The sequence below is a fragment of the Ambystoma mexicanum genome, chromosome 2q (genome assembly GCF_040938575.1).
Source record: "Ambystoma mexicanum isolate Mex_15411 chromosome 2q, UKY_AmexF1_1, whole genome shotgun sequence".
In the NCBI taxonomy this organism is placed as follows: Eukaryota; Metazoa; Chordata; class Amphibia; order Caudata; family Ambystomatidae; genus Ambystoma; species Ambystoma mexicanum.
In genome coordinates this window covers 1192501908-1192525601 of record NC_090924.1, presented here as the reverse complement: position 1 = coordinate 1192525601, position 23694 = coordinate 1192501908, and the positions used below count along the sequence as shown (strand labels likewise).

The 23694-nt window shown below is 42.3% G+C and overlaps 1 protein-coding gene across 4 annotated transcripts in view; it reads left to right on the top strand.

The window, feature by feature from the left end:
* The window catches only part of NEBL (nebulette), a 1132595-nt gene that overhangs the window by 916831 nt on the left and 192070 nt on the right, over nucleotides 1-23694 (top strand). The window lies entirely within an intron of this gene.

Here is a 23694-nt window from a genome sequence, read left to right as displayed (position 1 = left end):
GTCGCCCTTCTTGTGAATAGGAACAATAATTGATGTTTTCCATGAATTAGGGATCTGGCGAGTCCTGATGATACATTGGAAGAGATTATTCAATATTCCAGCCCATTTTGGAGGATTCAATTTAAACATATGGTTGCTGAGGCCATCAGGACCTTTAGCTCGAGAAGAGCTAATATGTCTAATGTATCCTTCAAGTATAAATGGCGAACAAGCAAGAGACCAGTGCTCAGAGTCATTAGGGAGCTTTGCCAGAGGCAGAAAGGTCGAGTCAGCATACAAGCTGGAATAATGTTCGATCCATTGAGTCTCAGTAACGCTAAGGGCTTGTACACTACTTTGAGATTTATTTGCACATTGATTAAAAATTGGCCAAGTTTCGGCCGTGTTTTTATTTATTATTAGTTTGAGCATATGCTCACCATCCACTTGTAAAATATGTGCACGATGTTGCTTCATCCAATTGCGGAATCTAGATTTGACCACTCTCAACTGCTGGGTGAAATTAGGTAGATTTGTTTTAACAATCATCCTTTCTTCACGATGATATTCAGTTTTTTTAGCTTTCATTAATGTATTAAAGGCATGTTTATGTGTGTGGCTCTCGATTTTCTGATTTGGTTTCGTAGGACATTCAAATGTGAAAAGAAGATTGGTATATTGTTTTGGACAGGTTGAGTTGCTGTTGCAAATGACTAAGCAAGCTAGAGATGATAGATTATTGTCTGACCAACGAAAGCGCGTTTTGGCATTATTAACTATTAGGTCATTTGCATAGTAGGACCTTTGAATGGCTGTGTAGTTCCACTTAATTGTAAGCACTAGGAGATGGTGATCGCTATGCACTTGAGGAAATACTTGAAAGGTGCTTATTTGGCCAGTTAAGTTAGTGTGTGTATACATGCAATCTATTGTGGTAGATACAGAACCCCTATGCCATGTGGGCTGAGCCGGGATATTGCCTTGAATTACACCATTGGTCATGAGAAAACTGCGGTTCAACATAAAGGAGTTCCATCTCTGTACCTTATCTATTGAGGTTTTTCCTTTAGGATTGATACAATCCAGGTTGAGATCACCTACAATAAGGGTATCTGTGATGTCTGGGGAGAGAAAGACCAAATCTGAAAGTCTGGTCAAACCAGCATAGAAAGCTGCATCAGTCAGCCCTAGACGATTGCGATAGATGTTAACCAACGCAATAATGTGCGCTGGAGATGTAATTTTAACAAGCTGAATAAAGGCGGAAACAGAATACCAAGCTTCGATGGCAAAACCCCTGGACTGGTTTACTCCTGTCAAAAGACCCGATGAAGGTCGACCTTTTTTCCCTGCAATTGCTGGTAATAGAACAATCTCGTAATTGTTCCATACGAGTATGTGTAACAGCCAAGTTTCTTGTAATGCTATTATATCCATTACAGTTGGGAAACTAGCAATTGAGGTTTGCAGATGTGTATGACCTCTAGTATTCCAACTGGCAATATTAATAAAGTGGTCTTTAGGTGTTTCTAGTTGTTATGACATGTAAGTTTGAACACGATCAGTATTATTTAACAGAGGAAAACTTGCGCAAGGTTGGCTAGATAGTTGCTTTATGTTGGGGTGCCCATTCATAGATGCTGGATCCTGTGTTAGAAGAAACCCCATTGTCAATAATTGCATTTTGGATTTCCAAATGGTGTTCAAAACGATACCCGAAGTTATCCACAAACAGACTACCGAGCAAGTGTTCTCAGAAATAAATTCAATCTGCTCAATGTCGCTCGAGCTTATGTCCTATAGCTCTACCACTTCAGAGAAGATATTTAGCACACTATGACGATTCAGATCGTAGGTACCAAAATTTCCTCCTCGACATTTCAAAATTAAGGAATGGCATTTACGCGGTACCAAAGACTGAAGACTGGTTGCCACTTGAATGGTAATTCGAGGGCTATGGCTGTCAGAATATACGGGTTCGTCTAAGCAGGGTTTAGACGAATCCGTGGATTGAAGTGAAATTATGTGATGCCGATTGTCAGCATGCAAAGAAGGCTGTGAGGTTATTGACGGTGTTAATATGGAAGTTGGTAAGAGCCATTGACTCAGAGACGAAGTAGGTCCACTTAGCTTTTGAGGGGGCTTAGGAGGAATCGGGAAAGAACAAGAAGTCAGGTATGCATCTACTGCCTCACGAATCTGTGCAGTTGGAATGATGGTAGCAGAATTAATATTCTGTTTAGGGGCCGATGGGGTGAATTGGTCGCAAGCGGTTGTATGTATTTGTCCGTGGCATTCATTTGGCTGACAACAAGTAGAGGCCAAATCAAGTTCACGGATCAGGGCATCTAGAGGGGGATAACTAGAGACTTTGGTAGTACTGGCCACTGGAAGCAACATCAGAATAGTAGGCCCAGAACTAGGCTCTAGAAGATTCGGCCTCAAAGATGGAACAGATGACATTAATTTTGAGGACACCACCATGTCAGTGACCGGAGGAAGACTTGTAAATCCAACCATGGAACTAGAATTATGGGAATCAGTAGTAGGAGACACTGAAAGAGCAGCTATTGGTATAGGTTGTCTAGAGTCCAAGCTGGTCACCGACTTGGCCACCAAAGGAGCAATTGGTTCTTTGGTTGGAGGGCAGGAAGTTGCACTACTAGGTGCGAAAGACTGGACAGAGGTTAATATGGAAGGCGGCTGTTGGGGACTGGTAATGGCACGGCACCTTGAAAAATTTGCGAGGCCACTGTACTATCAGGCAACGGGAACAAGGTTTGAAAAAAAGTTTTCATAGTTTGCTTTAAAGAGATTAGAGGTTTTTTTTTAACTTTTTTTGTGTGCATTGCGAGATGTTTTTACAGCCTTTTTCCGACTTCCCCTTATTGCTAAAGACGGGGTTTGATCTACTTCCTCAACAGAAATCGCAGAAACTATAGCGGCAGGGGGGGATGGTGGTTCAGGGCTAGATGGATCAACTGTGAGAAGGATTTGTGTATCATTCGTAGGGCCGTGAGCAACAGAAGGATTCATTCGTCCTTCAGAAGTAATAATATCTACAAATGCTGGAACGACTTGTGGAACAGGAAGGAGAAGGGGCAAGGAACTTGTTGAACCAATGGTCAAGATCGAAATTTCGTCATCATGAGGATTATCAGTCAGAGGAGAGTCATATGGATTGGGTAGAAGAGTATCTGCCAACTTCTTTAATAACATTAAAGTTTCATGTGACTCTACTGAATGCGCAGTAACCTTTGTATCTAGATATTCAAACAGCTTAAACAAACTTTGTAAGTTTAACTGCATAGCAGCCAAAGTGGTGTCTAGAGCTGATGGAACAACCATGGCTCCTATTGGTGGAATGGCCGGGAGAGAATGTGAAGAAGCTGTAGGTGCATTTTGCATTAAAGATGTCATTGCAATAGGGGGGGAATGCATCGGCGGTACATCCAGCTTCTCCAATAAATTACATGATGGAACATTGGGTAGGTTATGGAAGGTGCACTTTCTCACAGGACTTCGAAAAGAGATTTCTTGCAGAACTTGCATTTGAGCTCGCCGTGGAGTGGGATAGACAAAAGAGATAGAAGGAGAGCTTGGTGAACACTCTGAGTCTGAACTGCAAGAAACAAGGTCGATTACACTCTTAGAATTTTGGGGTGTAATATTTTCCGATCCAGAATGACTAGCATGTAGTGACAAATAAGGGTCAAAACATGGAGAGGGGGTTAGTGGTCTAACTACAGATCTTACACATTTTCTTTTAATAGTTAAACGTGGCAGAGGTGTGCGCAACATAGTATCGTCTGAAAGGGGGAGCGCCGCTCTTGTCGCATCAACTTTAGGTCGTTCTTTCACCAAAGACTCCTGAAGGGGAGAACTATTAGAACCAGGAAGTACATCACTAATGTGTTCCAGGGTTGTTGGTATGTTTGAGCAGCAAGGATTGGCGGGTGGGGGGATAACTTTGCGTGAGAGACATGGTAATCGTGCAGTAGGTATCGTCAAACCCTTTTGACGTAAATGTTGGGGCATCCCCAAAGTTAATAAATAAGCCATGTGCATAAGATGCGCGAAGTTTCAGGATAAAAAGACAAAAAGCAGCACTTAAACTTTCACAGTAATGCAACAACAGTATGAACACAGGAGCGGCAGAGATGTCTTCAAAAATCAAAAAAGGTTTTAAGATCAAGGTGCAAAAGTCAAGTAAATGAGCTTAAAGTTTGTGTATCATTCAGTCACAGGGTAAGGAACGCCCGACAGCTCGAGGAGCTGCCAAAGTCCGACTCTCCCCCCTTACCCTCGTGACGTGTTGGAATTGAAACTGCTGTAAGTGCAAAGTACCCCCAATCTGGGGGAGTGCTTACCGGACAGGAACAGGACACAGCCTAACAGCAGAGCAGCAGCTCCAGCCCTTACTGTCTCCAGGGCTTCATGCCGCAAGGGTGGCTGTACGGTGAATTTAAAGTTGATTCCTGTCACGTTATGTGTCACGTGGTTGGGCGAAGCTCCGCCCCCTCCAGAGAGCGAACTGCAGCAAGAGCAAAGGCTCGCAGTGCTGCTTGGGCGGTAAGCACACGTTTCACACAGGAACAAGTCCAAGAAGTAAAAGCACTTTTAGATTAGCTGCAGGTACACCGCACAGGCGGCTGTACGGTGAATTTAAAGTTGATTCCTGTCACGTGATGCGTCACGTGGTTGGATGAAGCTCCGCCCCCTCCAGAGAGCGAACTGCAGCAAGAGCAAAGGCTCGCAGTGCTGCTTGGGCGGTAAGCACACGTTTCACACAGGAACAAGTCCAAGAAGTAAAAGCACTTTAGATTAGCAGCAGGTACACCGCGCGGGCAGCTGTACGGTGAATTTAAAGTTGATTCCTGTCACGTGATGCATCACGTGGTTGGACGAAGCTCCGCCCCCTCCAGAGAGCGAACTGCAGCAAGAGCAAAGGCTTGCAGTGCTGCTTGGGCGGTAAGCACACGTTTCACACAGGAACAAGTCCAAGAAGTAAAAGCACTTTTAGATTAGCAGCAGGTAATAATACAACACACCACCTTCTTGAGCACAATGAGTGAGCAGTACGATGGGTGAGGAATTTGTGCTGGGCCATGTTGTTTGAATGGGCACGCTCAAACACAAACAAGCATTTGCATTGTTTTAGGGGAACAGAAAAAACCTGGGTGTACTGTCAATATTTTTGGAGGTTGTGCAGGTCACAGGTGGTTGGCCTTAGCTGCTGGTTAATTTGATGTGTGATGGAACACACCACCTGAATGAGCAAACTGTGTGAGCAATAGGACAGAGGAGGGATTTGCGCTGGCCCAACTTGTTTTTAAACAGGTACACTCACACGCAAAACAGCACGTTGAATCGTTTTAGGGAAACCAAAAATATATTTCAGTGCTGTGAAAATGATTGGATATTGTGGTGATCAGAGGTGCTGGGCGAAGGTGAACGGCTGACTGTCTGTATGATGTAGCACACTGCCTGATTGCGCGCACTGAGGGAGCAGTAGGACAGAGGAGAAATGTGCACTGGGTCAGCTTGTTTAAGTGGGTTCACCTACACACAAATCAAGCTGTTAGCATTGTTTTGGGAAATAGAAATAAATGTCGGGTTTCTGGGAAAATTGTTGGAGGTGGTGATGATCACAGTTAATGGCCTTTATTGGCAGGCTGTGTGATGATACACATCTCATACTTGAACCCAATGAGTGAGCAGAAGGACAAAGGAGGAATTTACTTTGGGCCCATTTGTTTGAATGGGTGCACTCACGTGCAAAACAAGCAGTTTAAATGTGTGGGAACAGAAAAAACAAATTGATGTGCTAGGAGCATTGTTGGATGTGGTGGTGATCACAGGTGGTGGGCCTTATTTGCAGATTGATTGACAGTGTAATGTAAACCACCACCTGCATAAGCGCAGCAAGTGATGTGACAAATCTTTGGATGTCGTCCCTTCTCCCATGGGGGGGTGCCCCTTCCCATGAGGCCAGGGAGGTGAGGGTGCTTCGTGATAGTCCCCTGGGGGTGGAGCTCAGTGGGTGGATCTCATTAGGCGGGATCCCCCATGGAACTACGGAGGACTGTCCAGGAAGAACACGGTATGCCTAAAGCATATGCCCACCCCCCTCATCCTCCTAGCCTACACAGAGTGCCATAATGCCACACACTTCCATGTACTTCTGTAGGGTAGATGACCTAAGCTCCTTATAAAGTACTGGGACGAGGAAGAGTAGGGACTGCATATGTGAGTCATATGTAAAAACTGGGTTGAAGAAGAACACGGATCCCAGTTGAGAGTGAGGACATCAATATTGAGACAAGGAAGAGGCACAGAGCAATGTAGATTGCCCTGCAGAACCAACATGAGCAGCAGAGACAATGTGGAGCAAGCACGTCCAAGCTGATAAAAAGGGAAGAAGGACTTCAAAAGTTGTCAGACTCCTCCTGGACGAAACAGAACATATGAATTGAGCTGAAGGAATGCTGGGAGTGCAGATGCCAAGGAAGAGTCACGAAGAATGGGCCTGGGATATACACCGAATAGTGAACTCCCTCCAAAACAATCTTCATAGTCACAGTAGCTGACAGGATAGTGAATCAGGTCTGCAGCTTCATGAGAAAAGATTCTCACAGGTCTGGAACCACACCATTTTATGAAGAATAACCTAAGTCATTTTCATAGTCACAGTATCTAGCAGGGTAGTGAACCACATGGTCTGTGAACATTACGAGAAGCCTAAGAAAGTCCAGGGGAAGGGAGTCACTCCGTCTGGTGTTTGTCAACATTGTGATATAGACCAAAGGGAGAGAGTCATTCTTCAGGCATTGCGAGAAGCCTGGGAAAGGCATGGGCAATGGAGTCATTCCCCCTGGTGGTTGTAAACATTGCGGTAAAGACCAAGGCAATGAAATAATTCCCTTGGCATTATGAGAACCCTGGGAAAGACTAAGGGAACAGAGTCATTCTAATGGCCGCAAGGTTTTTGAGTTGGAATATTGATTTATTTGTGAATTTTGTGAGAAGCCTGCAAAAGAACAAGAGAAGGGAGGCATTTTCGTACTACACAGGTTTTGAGCAGGACTTTGCTTTATTTTGAATTGAGACATTTTTAATTGAGACTTTTTTTATTCTGGAACTTTGTGTGCTGCCTTTGAAACTGCAACATGAGTCTCTCTCTCACCAACATTTTAGTTTTATCGTACATGTAAGGTAAGGAAATAGTTTTTTCCACACACTGGTGGACATTTGATTTGAAAAAGTCTGGCACATCCTTAGTATTGAGTTGAGGCAGGGAAAACCCTCTCAGTAACAGTGTCAGGTAGGGGTTTTACTTTATTTTCTGCCAAAATAAAAGACTTTAGCAGCAATCGTGTCACCTGTGTGTCAGTCTCCTCCTACGACACCCTTACAGTGATCCGGTGGGCATTTCTAGGAATTTGCACTCGGTCAGGGTGTTTGAACAGGTGCACTGACACACAAAAGAAGCATTTGTATTTATTTCTTATTTATATAGCACCTTAAGCCAAGGCACTTGTCAAAACCAATTTTACAGTACAATAAAAAATTAGCAAATGGTTACAATAGAACAATATGGTTACAGTGAAGCTTACAATACAATTAAGGCAGAAGTGAGAAGGTCTTTAAGGCAGAACAGAAGGTGGGGTAACATTGAATAGACCGGAGGGAGAGAGGAAGAGCAAGCCAGTAAAGAGGAGTTGGGTGAGAAAAAGAACAGAAACGAGAGGAAGCACAAGGGGGATGAGGAACAGTTAAGATAAGTGGGTTGGGAACTAAGAGTGCAAGAGGGGACATAGAAGGAAACGAGAGAGGCAAGATAAATAGGAGCAAGTCCATAAAGAGATTTAAATATCATACAGAGAAAATTGAATTTAAGCTGAGAATGAAAAGGTGGCCAACAGAGAGAGGCCAAGAAATGGGAAATGGAGTCAAAATAGTTAGGGAATACAAGAGACAAATAGATGAATTGAAAATAGTTTTAAGGGGATCTAGACGGGAGGCAGGAAGACCAAAAAGAATAACAGAACAGTAAAATAATCAAGAGAAAATTAAGGAAGAAATTAGAAGCTTTGTAGCACTGAAGGCAAGGCGAGGTCTAACTTTATGGATGTTAAAAAGATGAACGTGGCAGGAACGTGCTGTAATTGAGATATGATGAGCAAAGGAAAGATTAATATCAAGATGAAGACTAATGTTGCGGGTAGTCTGGGAAAAGGGCAGATGTGAAGGGGGAAAAAGAACAAATGGAGGGGAACAGGAGGGGAGATAGTATTGGCAGAAAAAATTGAACGTTTTAGATGGATTAAAATGAGAAAATGGTCAGACTGTTTCAGTAGAACAAGAATTTCTGGGGTGCTGTTTGCGGGGGTGTTGATTACAGATGGTGGGCATTAGTTGCAGGCTGATTACCTGTGGTGTGATGGAACACACCACCAGTTTGAACCCAATGAGTGAGTAGTAAGATGAATGATGGATTTGTGATGGGCCAGCTTGTTTGAATTGGTGCACTCACAGACAAAACTATACATTGAACTGTTTTGGGTGGCAGAAAAAAAATGAGGGTGACTGGGAAGTTTTTTGGGAGGTGGTGGAAATCACAGGTGAAGGGCATTAATAGCATGTTGATTGGCTCTGTGACACAATAAACCACCTGCTTGAGAGCAGTAGAATACATGAGAAACTTTATTTAACACATTTCAGCTACTTTCATTAGTTGTGTTGAAGGCAGGTGCATGAACATACAACATTAACTCCTTTTGAAAAAGGGTCTGCTGCTGTCTGGGTTGTTTGAAGCAAAAAGTTGCAACAATTAAGGTGTCTTCCGAGTCAAACATAGAAAGGGAAGACAAATTTGCTGTGGAAATGTTTAAAGGCTTACTGCAAAAACAGAAGCTACTGCAATTGCTGGCTATGAATGAGTTTTGTGTAGTTCAATGGCACACTCATCAGTCAATAACCACACACTGTATACCCACCCTTGCTACAAGTACTGCAAGCATTCAAACTCTGGCGTTGGGAGTGGCTACTAGTCCTTCCAAGTTATCTCAGTCTTATCTGTTTCTGCAGCTTCAATGTAGACAAACCAAACCCCAATTCAGATTAGCTTGTGGCACTAATGGGGATGTATCCCAGGCTCGTTTTCTACAAGAGACCAGCAATTTGCCATCCTGCTCAACCAGCTCTGTGATAACCTGGGTATCACTGATCAGGCTTTGGCCTGGCTGACTTATTTCCTCTCTGACAATTCCTCTAAGGTCCAACTTGGGTCCTTCCTCTCCTCTATCGCTCTCTCCACATGTGGTGTTACCCAGAGGCCTAACCTTTCTCCCTGGTTGTTCAACCAATACCTGGCACCTTTTGCCTAGCGCATTGCCGCTCTCTGCTCCAATTTCCAGTGCTATGCAGATGACACCCAGCTCGTCTTCAGGCTCCCCTCTGCCGCCTCTTCTCCCTCTCTCATGCCAGATTGTCTGACTGCAATCAAGGAGAGGTACACACCGCCAATGATCTCTGCCTGAATGCAAGCAAGATGGAGATCCTCTTCATCGGCACACCTGCACCCCTCTTGCCTGCCACTTGCTGGCCAACCTCCCTTTGCCCTCCTCCTGCTCCCACCTCCGTGGCTAACAACCTCAGGGTTATCTTTGACTCCTTCTCTCCTCATATTTCTGACGTCTCTAAGATGTAGAACTATCAACTGCACCTCCTCAGAGGTATTCTTCCTTTCCTCTCCTTCCCCCAGAATCTCACTGTATCTAGAGCTCCGGTTCTCTTGAGGCTTGACTACTGTAACAGCCTCCTTTTAAATCTGCCTGCCTCTACTCTCCGTCTTCTGCAACTCATCCAGAACAGGACTGGAGACTTGTTTTTGGCCTCAAGCCCATGGATCGGCTCTCTCCAGCACTGAAATCTCTCCATTGGCTCCCAGTGGCTGCAAGGATCAAGTTCAAGACCCTTTGCAGTGTCCACTGGGGCTTGGGACCAAAATATCTCCAGCTTTCTCTTCTGAAGTATCTTCCCAATCAAGCACTTTGCTCATCCACCTCCAACTCCTTGAGGGTCAATCGTTTTTCCAAGCAACGAGTTGGGGGCAGACCTCTCTCTCTCCTTGGCTGGTGCCTCCCTTTGGAACAGCCTCCTTGCCTGCCTGAAACTTGAGCAGATCCATCTCCGGTTCCGGAAACAGCTCAAGACTTTCCTCTTTGCTTCTGCCTTCTCTCTTCCGCTACCTTGCTGATCTCTTATCCGATACTGCACTGGTTTCCTGGCTACCCTCTGAAACCACGTGCCCAGGTTCCTGCCCTCCCAGTTGCACACCCACACTGCCCCCCTGGCAACCCTGCACATGAGGCTGTATCTGCAACCCTATAACCCTGCACACCTGCACTTTTATACCAACTATTTTCTGCACTTTACCCTTGCACTGCCACCTGCTGGCCACACTTCTTGTTTTTCATTGTCTAATGCTATGTCTTGCACTTGCTTCCCCTCCCCTTCTTCTGGCACTTCTCCCCTTCCCTCTCCCCTGCACTTGCGCAATCTCAATGTCACTGGGCCTAGTAAGATTGTTGTCTTGTTCCCTCTTGTTCCCCTTCCTCACCTCGCCAAACCTTGAAACACTTGTGTATAGGCGCGATATGAATAAAATATCATATCATATCATACATCTACAGGTTCTTCAGGGATTTGTTAAGGTGTCAAAAAAGGTTTTCCACGGAATCTGTGGCAGATGGAGGCATTGTTATTGAGGAAGGTTTGGATTTGAAGCTCTCAGCAGTAGGTAAGGCGCATCAGAACCGTGCTAAATAACCCATTATTAATTAATATTATGATTCACAGCATATCAAACCCACTGCATCTGCCATCCCCTCCTAGTCATATGTCCACTGATTCCAATGCTGGAAATAGTGGTGCTGATGATAAGGGTGATGATGATGATGACCAGGATGTTCACTACTCCCCCTCTACTCATAAGAGAACTTCAGAGAGAGCTATGAGCACTGATCCTCAGTCCGACCCCAGCAGTGGACCAGAGGGAGGGTTGGAGAAAATAAAACACAGCCTGAAGGGGCAACTCTATTACCAACAAAACTATACATATGTTGGGAGTGAAGAACTACCAATACAAAGTACTTCTCTGTGTACACTCTCTTTGCAACACCTCAGAGAACCTGGTGTGCCAGTGGTGTACATCAATCAATGACAGAACCTACCAGACCACCACAGAACCCAGTACCACTTCCTGCACCTCTGTGCTTTGTAGAGCACAATGTTTCCTTTTCCTCTGCCTCTGCTGAACAACCAATGACACTTACTGTGAGTCCATATCTCAGCATATCTAACATGCGGAATTTCATCGTACTGGATCAAGAGCAGTATATTGCCCCCTCCACTCTGTGCAGAAATGTTGTGTCCCAATTTGGACCAACTTATTACATAATATACCGGCAGAAGCCAGAGAATACTCAGCCACATGCTGGCACCGCCTTTCAGGGTGAACCTATAACTTGGTGATGTGTTTGTCGGGCATATGGAATAAAGTGGAGAATGTAGTGGCAGAATGGTCAACTCCACAGAAACTAGCATTGGGCTTTGGTACAGCAGACAAGGGGCCTCAATCCGAGGTTGGTGAAAACTGGCAGGTACCACTGGCAGGTTGCCACTGACCCGGAAACACTGCATCCGCCACCTGACTTCCCAGAGCCACCAGGACATTACAGGTCCCGACGAAGCGGGAAGTCAGGCGGCAGATTTGTTAACTCCTCATTCCTGTGGAGTCCCATAGGACTACATGGGAGTGGGGAGACAGAAACACTGGCACTGTTGCTAATGGTGCCAGTGCTTCCATGAAAGATCTGCTTGCAGGGGTCATTGCATCTGGCAGGTCTGACCCTTCCAGGCACTCTCGTAGCGTGGCGGTCCGGAAACAAGGGTGCCGCTAAGTTTACCAGCACCTTTGTTTCCAGACCACTACACTTGGAATAAGGCCCAATGTCTCTTATGTCATTGCTGCAATAAAACTGTGGGACACAATGTAAGTGACATGCATTGCACATGTTCTCTACCCTGTTATAACACATTTTGCCAGTGATTGCTCCCTTGTTCATGATATCCTTGCTATGGCACACATCTACTTTCATTGCAGCCTGCCATGCAGCAACAGAAATGTGTTGAGTGCATTTCAAGTGCAGCACAAACTCCCATAGCACCAGCTAAAATAGCTGTTCCAATACACTGGTATGCAACATTGTATATGTTTGACCGGCTGTTTGAGCAAAGACGTGCTGTAAGTGACTACAGCTGCAGGCACAGCCAAGCATTGGAAGGGGCATGCTTCACCCCCAATCCATGGCAGCCTCATGCACAATGTCTTCTGTTTGCCATGGCCCTTTGAGGAAGCCATACAGCATGTGAACCTAATCTCTGTGCCATTGAGTGAGGAGATATTTCCATTGATCAACTTTCTCAAAATTAACCTGTTCAAAAGAGCAACAGAATATGTAACATGTGTGAGTCAGAATTTGAACATCTGGCAATCTTTCAGAATGACTCACATATAAATCACAAGAAAATAAAACATGTATTTTCTTTCGGCCTCATAGCTTGACACCAGCATTAAGGATAGATGTTTCATACCAGACTGTGGGAAGAAAGATGACACATGCAAAGATATAGCTGCAAAGTGCCATATTGCACTCATGAAGCATTCACAAAATCACTTGCTTGCAGAGCAGAGGCTTGAAGGACAGGCAAACACAACAACTGAGTTAAAGGTCTGCCTTCACCTGGTAGTGCCACCTCCACTGCAACTGCATCTCCACTGCAACTATGTCAGCTTCAGGGGCACCCATGGATAGTGTGCACTCTAACAGAAACAGCCATGTGGTTCTCACTTCCAGATTCCGTATTCCTCTGTGTGCCTGGGCGAACAGCAGGCAGTGGTAGTGGGCATACAGCTACAGAGATAATGGATGCATATTTTAGCAACACATTCTAGCTTGGCAACGATGATGGCATAAGGCATAATGAATTGGTTCTTCACATGCATATTTTAGCAACACATTCTAGCTTGGCAACGATGATGGCATAAGGCATAATGAATTGGTTCTTCACATGCTCTGTGCAGGGTCGGTGAAAGATAATTGGTGTCAAACCATCCATGATTCCTTTATCAACAGGGTTATTATGCATCAAAATAACATTCGGTCTACCAGGGATGCATGTTACTGCCAGGATATTTCTAACACTGACAATGTGGCACTGAACTCTCTTACATCAACCACCTCTCTTCTTTTCTTTTGTCCCTTGCTCTGAAACTAATGTCCTGCAAATGATCTCCCGCATGAAACCTACCTCCTGCCAGGGCGATGTTTTCCCCTCTAGCCTTTTCATTAAATGTCTCGATGTGCTTTGTCCTTGGGTCATTACATTCATTAACCTCTCTTTTGCTGAGGGGTCTGTTCCTCCTTTTTTGAAGGAGGCTTGGGTCACCCCACTCTTTAAAACAGATAATCTTGATCCCCTTTCTATGGATAACTACCGTCCCATCAAAATGTTCCCTCTCTCCCATAGATTCTGGACAAGGTGGCGTATACCCAGTTTCAGAGTTTTGTTATAGGGAATGTTATTCTCCTGGCTCACCAGTCAGGTTTCAGAATGGGGCACTGTACTGAAACTGCCATGCTGGATCTCAATCTAATAATTAGCATTGATCTTAAGCATCCAGCTGTACCGATGTTGCTGGATCTATCTTCTGCATCCGACCTTGTGGATCATGCTCTACTAGAGGATAGACTTTGAACTGTTGTAGGCTGCTCTCCTAAGGCGTACCAATGGATCTCCTCTTTCCTTGTTCAACGTAACGTAATGCCAACCTGTCTGTTGGTGAGGCCTTCTCACAGCCCACTCCGATCACGTGTGGTGTCCCTCAGGGGTTATATCTCTCCCCTTCCTTGTTTACCATTCATAGCATCTCCTTTTTGAGACTTTAATAGCCTGAGTGCCCAGTATGCCAATTATGCTGATGACACCCAGATTGTTGTTAAACTTTCTGGTTCTTATTCTCAGGACCTGGCTAATCTTAATTCCATTCATGCTGCAATCCATGTCTGGATGGCTATCAATTCCCTCGCTCTGAACACCAAGAAGACAGTGCTCTTGATTGTTGCCTCTATTTCCAAATTGAAATCTCTATCACCCGAGTATAAGAGCTTCCTCGTTTTCGGCACCATGATTCCCATGGCAAAAAAAGATGAAAACCTTGGGTGTTATTCTGGATGCAGAGCTAGCAATGAATCATCATGTTGCTCAGACTTCATCTCCTTGTGGCTTGATCAACAAGTTGTTTTTCAACATCCGACCAATCCTGATGCACGAAAACGTAGAAATTCTTGCCACCGCTCTCATCAACTCCCGCCTGGACTGCTGCAACAGCCTTCTGAGTGGCTGCCCGCAGTCTAATGTCTCATCTCTCCAGTTCTCACAGAATGGAGCACTTTGTGCCATTCCAGGCGGGACCTTCATTGTTTGCCTGTGACGCTCAGAAAAACACATATAATTCTAACTTTGACTCATAAATGTCTTCTTAATCTCGCCCCTAAATACCTTGTGGATCGTCTCCAGCATTATGCTCAATCTCCTACTCTCAGGTCACAGAACCAACTCAGAATTGTACAGTCCAGATTTAAACTTGCTAAAGCTGGGGGACGCAGCTTTGATATTCAGAGCCTGATTGCCTGGAACCAACTCCCATATAGCCTTCACACTATCCTGAAAATCGTGGAATTTATGAAAAGTTTGAAGACAAATCTCTTCAACCTACCTCCTAATTAATTGGCTCTGCTTTATTATTGTCCTGCTCCTTAGCCTCTGGATCTATTGCTCCCCTTGTCTTGTTTATGTTTGTTTGTTCGTTGTGTGTACATGCCCTGAGGCCTCGCCCTGGTGCAATTTATATGAATTTGTAATACATTAATAATAAATATGCAATCTGTGTGGTTAGTAGCACTTTCCCAGCTAGCCATTAAAGTCTTATGGCGCCCCCGAGCTAGCATACAGTAAGAACACATTTGAGCTACTGCTGGTGTTCCTTTCTCTGGCCAGAGGTGAAGACTCTTTGTAGCTCATGAAGAACAACTGATGTTCTTTAAAATTAATGAGCACTGTATCACAGCAGACAATGACAAGATATTGTTGCTTTTGGAAGCACAGCCGCAAGATCCTCAAAGTCAGCAGCATAGTTAAGTCAGTGGATGATCTGTGACCTAGTGTCAGCCTGGACAGAGTATGGGGTGTTGGCGCTTCTGTGAACTGGAATCCAGTGATTTAGCCAGGGTGGATTCACAGGGGGTATTGAAGACTTGCCAAGGCTTGGTATAACCTCCAATACAGCTGATTATATTTCTATTTCTTACTTCTCATTAGATTAATTCCCACAGTGATACCCCACTGCAGATTCTGGCAAAAGTACAGGACAGGAAACTGTGTCACAGAGTAAAGGGTGAATGTATCAGGCTCTAAATCTAAATCTGAGAAAAGTATTTGCCTTTTTAAAGTTTTCAGAGGTAGGTGTGTCCACCAATCCCCTGAGATCACTATGGTACATTAATGATTTATTGTGTAGATTGGCTTGAATGAAAATAGGTAGTGTTAGTGCTGTGACATGTATTGTTTCAACACATTTAAAGTATAAATCCGTTCACATGAGTGTGTCCAGTACAAATGTATTACATGGCCATGGTAGTGGCCATGTAGTTATGGTTAAGTTGGAGTTTCCATAGGAAGAGCACTTTTTGGGCGGCTTATAACTTTGCTCTCCCGGGACGAATCCTCACCAAACTTTGCAAACAACTATTTGGGTCATTCTGAATTTTTTTGCAAAGTTTGGTGAGGATTCGTCCAGGGGGGGCAAAGTTATGGGGGGGGTCCCAAAACGTTTTTTTTCCCATAGACTGAATGGGAACAATTTTTTGCTCTTGTCTACAGCCCAAACCGCTGGACGTATTTTCACCAAATTTGGACCAGGAGCAGCGGCTTGGTCCCGAAAGCGTGCTTTTGTAAATTTGGTGAAAATCCGTCCAGTAGTTTTTTTAAAAATGACCAAAAAGTAGGTAAAACAAAATTAGTGATATCTGTGTCCGCTGCGCGGACACACTTCCCTGTCCGGTCCGCGGACAGTGTCCTGATTGGTCCATTGACTTGCGTGATGTCCACGGATATGCGACGTGTTCGCTGATTGGACGGCGTGGAGTGTGAAGCGCGTCAGATTTTCGGTAGCGCCCGCCATCTTGGATTTGCGGACGTCCGCGGACAGCGCGGTGAAACTTGGTTCAAAATTTGTATTTAGTAGAGTGTGTTGGTGTGTAGGAGTGTTTGGGGAGGGTGGGAGTGTATGAGATAGGATGAAAGTTGTGTTTTTTTTATGTGTTAGACGTTCTTTTTGTGTTCGATTTGTCTGCGGACATCACGGGTGTTCTGAAATGTTCTAAATAAACTGAATGGGGGGTGTTCTGAGGACTCAATATGTGTCCGTTTTGTTCGCAAGCAAGCTGAAAGTGTTCTAAGAACACTTGTGGTGTCCTGAAATGTTCGCAAATGAACAAAATGGGGGTGTCCTGAGGACGCTATCCGTATTGTTCGTTGTCAAGTTGAATGTGTTCTAAGAACACTCGCGGTGTCCTGAAATGTTCGCAAATACACAAAATGGGGGTGTTGTGAAGACGTTGTCGAACACTCGCTGTGTCCTGAAATGTTCACAAATGTGAATGGGGGGGTTGTGGCTGGCAAGTTGAATGTGTTCTAAGAACACTCGCGGTGTCCTGAAATGTTCGCAAATAAACAAAATGGGGGTGTCCTGAGGACGCTGTCCGTATTGGTCTCTGTCAAGTTGAATGTGTTCTAAGAACACTAGCGGTGTCCTGAAATGTTCGCAAATAAACAAGATGGTGGTGTTCTGAAGACGCTTCTAAGAACACTTGCGGTGTCCTGAAATGTTCGCAAATAAACAAAATGGAGGTGTTCTGAGGACGCTGTCCGTATTGTTCTCTGTCAAGTTGAATGTGTTCTAAGAACACTCGCGGTGTCCTGAAATGTTCACAAATAAACAAAATGGGGGTGTTCTGCAGATGTTTCTAAGAACACTCGCGGTGTCCTGGAATGTTCATAGGGGTGTCCTGAGGACGCTGTCCGTATTGTTCTCTGTCAAGTTGAATGTGTTCTAAGAACACTCGCGGTGTCCTGAAATGTTCGCAAATACACAAAATGGGGGTGTTCTGAAGATTGTTGTCGAACACTGGCTGTGTTCTGAAATGTTCGCAAATATGAATGGGGGTTGTGGCTGGCAAGTTGAATGTGTTCTAAGAACAGTCGCAGTGTCCTGAAATGTTCGCAAATAAACAAAATGGGGGTGTCCTGAGGACGCTGTCCGTATTGTTCTCTGTCAAGTTGAATGTGCTCTAAGAACACTTGTGGTGTCCTGAAATGTTCGCAAATAAACAAGATGGTGGTGTTCTGAAGACGCTTCTAAGAACACTCCCGGTGTCCTGAAATGTTTGCAAATAAACAAAATGGGGGTGTCCTGAGGACGCTGTCAGTATTATTCTCTGTCAAGTTGAATGTGTGCTAAGAACACTCGTGGTGTCCTGAAATGTTCGCAAATAAACAAAATGGGGTTGTTCTGAAGACGTTTATAAGAACACTCGCGGTGTCCTGGAATGTTCGTAGGGGGTGTCCTAAAGGCATAGTCCGTATTGTTCGCTGGCAAGTTGAATGTGTTCTAAGAACACTCGCGGTGTCCTGAAATGTTCGCAAATAAACAAAATGGGGGTGTCCTGAGGACGCTGTCCGTATTATTCTCTGTCAAGTTGAATGTGTTCTGAGAACACTCGCAGTGTCCTGAAATGTTCGCAAATACACAAAATGGGGGTGTTCTGAAGACGTTGTCGAACACTCGTTGTGTCCTGAAATGTTTGCAAATATGAATGGGGGTTGTGGCTTGCAAGTTGAATGTGTTCTAAGAACACTCACGGCGTATTGAAATGTTCGCAAATAAACAAAATGGGGGTGTCCTGAGGACGCTGTCCGTATTGTTCTCTGTCAAGTTGAATGTGTTCTAAGAACTCTTGCGTTGTTCTGAAATGTTCATAGGGGGCGTCCTGAAGATGCTGTTCGTATTGTTCGATGGAAAGTTGCATGTGTTCTTAGAGCACTCGTGGTGTCCTGAAATGTTTGCAAATAAACGAAATGGGGTTGTTCTGAAGACACTGTCCGTATTGTTCGCTGGCAAGTTGAAAGTGTTCTAAGAACACTCATAATGTCCGCGGACATTAAAAGTTTCCATAGTCCATAGTTGAAATGTTTGACTCTATGGATGTGATATGCTGCGGTGGTTGTGGCCAGGGCATAGAGTCTTGGGTGCATGGCCAAATGGCCATTTGGCCATGCACCCAAGACTCTATGCCCTGGCCACAACCACCGCAGCATATCACATTCATATTTGCTTATAACTTTGGGTGAAAAACAAATGTATAAGGAACAAAGGTATTAGATACTATCGATGTGATATGCTGCGATCGTTCTCCTTATTATTGTATACTTACTGTTTGGTCTAGTAACCGGAGTACATGTATTTCTTGTTAATTTCTGTGAGAAAATAGCATGTTAGTATTAATATTTTGTAATGACTTATTACATTGTATAATCAACATACTTTTTTTTTTGGACCCTCATATTTACTAGGTTACAATTCAGAGTACTGTGCAATTTGCTCAGTTTCTGTGTTTGTTGCTAAAATCATTGGGTCTGTGGGAGAAAAAAAAATCCATGTTGGATTAAAAAAAAAACATTTTTCTGTTATGCTACAGTTTACTTGTTTGTTTGTTTTCAGTGTTCACTTGTTTCTGGCTAATGCTTTATACTTTGGCTTGTTGCATTTTTTGGAGCAGTAACATATTATTTATTTGTTTGGATATTATAAAATTTTGGAGCAGTTAGATACCAATTGGCGTTTTCTAACTGTCTATTTATTTGATATATTTTAGTGGTATTGATTTATCTATTTGGATATTGTTAAATTTTGGGACAGTTAGATACCAATTGGCGTATTCTAACTGTGTATTTTTTGGTCTAATTTAGTGGTATTCATTTATCTGATTAGTTGTTGTAGAATCTTTGAGCAGTTAGATAGCTTTTGGAGTATTCTAACAGTTTATATTTTTTTAACACAAGTTTGCTTAGGGTTTAAATACAGTTTAGTTATCAAATTTTGGTTTTAATAACATCAAATTAGTGTTTGTAAGATTTGATGGTAATCTCTGCTTTAGAGTAATGGTACTATCATTACATTCCAACCATCCACATTTCTTTTTTATATATACAGTGTAGTGCCCTGAATTGGTTGTGGCTCCTGCGTGGTAGATTATACCTATTGTTGTGAAGGTTTTCTTACCAAGTGATATTTGACCATGTGTGAATCCAGTCAGCTTGCAGTTGTTTTTGGCACCATCTGCATTGTAACGTAGAAGCATTAGTATTATGTATTTACTATGTGTTTGTATTACTAACGTGGAGCGATTATCTGAATTGCAGGTAGAGCATAATCTACCATGGTTTGCATTTTGTACAAGTCGCTGAAATGGAATGGATTCACAATTTGGTATTGATATATTTATGAAGCGTTCATTGGGGATTTCTTCTTGTGTCACATTGTTGCAGAGAGTGCATGTATGTTTCCACATGTATGAAATCTGGAAGATTTCATTTATTGGTATGTTTTTGTTTTCCAGTACTTGTACTAAGTACACTAGAAATTCTTGTGGATCTTCCTGTGAGTTTATAGTGAATTTCACCATTCCAGCACAGTAGTCCAATTGTTGTCTTATTCCATAAACACTATGTGTTCAGGATTGTTTGCTGCATTTCTGTGAAGTACTAACATTTGCATACACAATGGGTCTGTACTGTGTAAGTAAATGTTGTCAACAATTGGTGGTAATTGAAATAGAATATTCATTGCTACATTTGCGTAGCAACTTACACCAACTATATTTGAGAATTTAAATGGTCCAGGTAGTTCTGTATCTAACTGCTTTTTTTGGAGTTTGTCTTCCTTCTTTAAAGAAGTACCTGGTTTACTTTCCCTAATTGATTTTCTTTTGCTTGTGGTATTTGATGAAGTATTACTTTCTCTTACTCTCTTTGGAGGATTTGCAGTGACATCCTGTTGCTTTTCTGTTTGATTTATTTTTCTTTTATAACGTTTTACTTTTTGTGGAACAGAATATGTGTTTATATGGGGAGTGTATAGTGAGCGAAGTATATTGTATTCTAAAATGCAAGGAATATCAGCGTTTATTTTACTTGCATCAACGTTGATTAGAAATAGACTGTCAAGTGTACATAAGCGTGATAGTGCTATGTAGCTCATGCCTTCTTTAAAGACTTTGTTACCAATATCTATCATTGCTTTGTCTAGGGTAAAACCTTGTGATTTATGAATCGTGACTGCGTATGCAAGAGTTAGAGAAAATTGTTTTCTGCGTACATACATATCTTTGAAGAGAAGGAATCTAGCTGTTGAGCGTCCTATCCTTTTTACTCCTGAAAGTTCATCAAAGAGTATATTGACAAACTGAATTTTGTTGTCGTGTGGCTATGTTTGAAAGCCAACAACTGTACCCAGTGCTCCATTAACTAGTCCTTGGTCCACGTCAAGGTTACGTTTAAGCATTACTCTGCAATTTAAGGATAATTTTAATATCTTTTCTAAGCCTGCTGTTTTTGAGATTGATTTTTCTAAACTATTTAGTCTTGTTCTGGCTTGGTCACACATGGGTATTGTCATACCATGTACATCTAGTTTGTCTGTGGCGCTAATTTCCATGATTGGTTGCATTTCTTTACTTAGCATGATTTCATTGAATTTGAAACAGCTTGCAAGAGTTGGCATTAAGGCCATACAATTGACATTTTTGTGGGCTAATTGTTCCATAACATCTGTAGCACATGCATCATCGCCATAAAGTGCATTAATGTGCCGGGCTTTCAATATTGCTTCTGCTTCTTTAGAAAGTATACCAACTCTGATACTTTTTTAAAAGATTGCCGCATGTTTTCTGTTAATTCTCTGTATTGGAAATGTTGCCAAAGGTTGACATTTCCAATGCTGCCAACAGTTTTACGGCAGAGTTTGTGTCATAATATTTTAAAAATAGGCTCACCTTTTACTGGTGTTAATTGAAGCAGATCTCCAAAAGCAATAAAGTGTTTTCCTGCAAAGAGCTCTTCATAGTCTGTTTTGAGTACTTCTTGTAATCTGAGGTGAATCAAAGCTAACATCAGGTTGGAGACCATGCTCACTTCATCTATTAGTAGTATTTTCATTTGTTTCAATACTCTGCGCAGTTCCATTGCAGCTTCTGCAGAAAGTTTGTAATAGTCTAATTTGTTCTGTTGTTCTAATGGTAATAGTAGTAATCGGTGTAATGAAACACCACCTATGTTGTAGGCAGCTAAACCTGTGGGGGTAGTGACAACAGCTGACAGTTTGTTGTTTGTCAATTTTTTGAAGGAACTTACTAATGATTTTGATTAGGAATGTTTTGCCAGAACCAGCTTCACCACTGACGTACAGTAGTATAGGTTTATAATTATGACAGGAACATTCTTTATTTTCATGTTTTACACCATGTGCAATTTGTTTTGTTACTTCTTGAAAAATGATACGTTGCTCATTGTTTTAGTTTTGATTGTAGTATAGTTAAGTCTTCTTTATCTTCATACTGACACATGGTGTTTTCTACTTCTATCATAGCTAATTCTGCCTCATTTATTATTAGTGGTTCTCCCAGTGGTTCTTGGCTTCCTGTTACAGAAGGTTGACTACTGTCAGGAGTGTCCTTATCTAGCTGGGCTTGGAGTTCTTTTTCGTGTTGCTGTTCATTGTGCAACATTGTTTTGTACTGTGTAAAGTTTACATCAGTTATAGTGCTATCATTTGCTTTGAAAGCATCCTCATATGAGTCATAGTTATCTAGTATTTGTTCTTCTTTTCTCCATGGTTTGAAGAGTTGTAGCAGGGACATGTATTATACTTCTTTATGTTGAGGAGTCTTTAATGACAATTTAATATGATTAATTAAATTTGGTTTCGTGAGTTTAACTAAGCTGCCTTCACAGTTTGTCACTCTATATTTACCTTTTTTTTCATCAGGTTTTCATATTATTTTTGTGTGTGTAGTTTTGGGCTATGTGGTATAGACACATGTTTTCCAAAGTATTACTTCTGTTTGGGTAGTATGTGTCCAGTAAATTGTTTTTTTTAAATTTCTTGGCTGTTGGGATCACGTTTGGCTATTGTTTCTATATCTTCATATGATTTTAGAACTCTTTTTGTAGATTTAGCTGGACCAAGACTTAGCCATACTATATTTTCAGATTTACCATACAATGCAGTACCCGTTAAACAATCAGCTGCTTCATATGATCCACTTTCTCTATGGGTGAGTATTTTTATGCCCAAGCTGTATAATTTCTGAGACACTGTTTTATCTGATGACAGGTCATTCCAGAGGTCTTGGAGCTCTGTCTTTTCTGCTTTAGTTAAGTATTCTGTGACATATTGTGCAACTGCAGTAGAATTGTCTGCAATGTACTGCACATCTATGTTTGCATTCCATAAGTGGGCAATGATTGCATTATAATCATTGATATATTTTTCTTCTTCTTTTCTTTTTATGTAATATGTATTTTTAGGTGACTTACCTTTAACACTATGTCTAACTGAAGACATGAGGTTGTTCACTTGACCTGTATTTGTAACTGGTCTAGGGAAACCAAATCGGCATTTGGTGTAGTGTTTCCCTTTGTTTTTGTATTTGCGACCACATTTGTGTCTTTGAAAGTGTAAAATTTGTGCATGAAGATCACTATTTGTGGCTTCTGATGGAATTTCACAAGTGACATATATTTCAATAAACTGTAAAACAGTGGCATCACTGTCTTGACCAAATTTAGGAGCATCTTTAATCCATAAAAGCATGTGGATATGTGGTGCTCATCTGGCTTGGTATTCTTTTCTCCAAAAGATGTGTTGCACTTCTCCAAGGGGAGGAACAGTTTTATTACAAATAAAATGTAGCATAGCAATGAAGCAATGGTGAAAATATCTTGAAACATTAACAGGATCCAAAGAAAAAAGTTCTCCAGGTGTTAGTATATCTATGTTTGTTTTGTTTTTATTTGATATGCATAGGAAATCATGTAAATCTTCCCATGCATATTCTGCACAACTTAATGTAACAAACCAAGTGGGTGGGCCAAGGTTTCTGATCATACAACGTACATCTCCATGACGTCGAAACCAGTACTCTTTAGTACCACGCATATTTGCATATTTGCTAATAGATTTGTAATATTTAATTGTAAAACCTCATCCTTTTGTTGCACTTTTTCTAATAATTGTGTACCTGTCATATTTTGAAAGTGTGATCCTGATTTTAATATGTGTGCAACAACTCCGTAACATAAAGTTCCTAGTTCACTTTCAAAGAGTAGGTGGAATATGTATTTGATCTTCAGAATACATCCGTAATGAGCGGTATTCTGAAGCTGATATTTGAATAGGTCTATCATCACATACCTTCCTCCTTTGCCAGTAGGAAAGAGTAGAGGAAAAGCACGTGCTTCTATACTTTT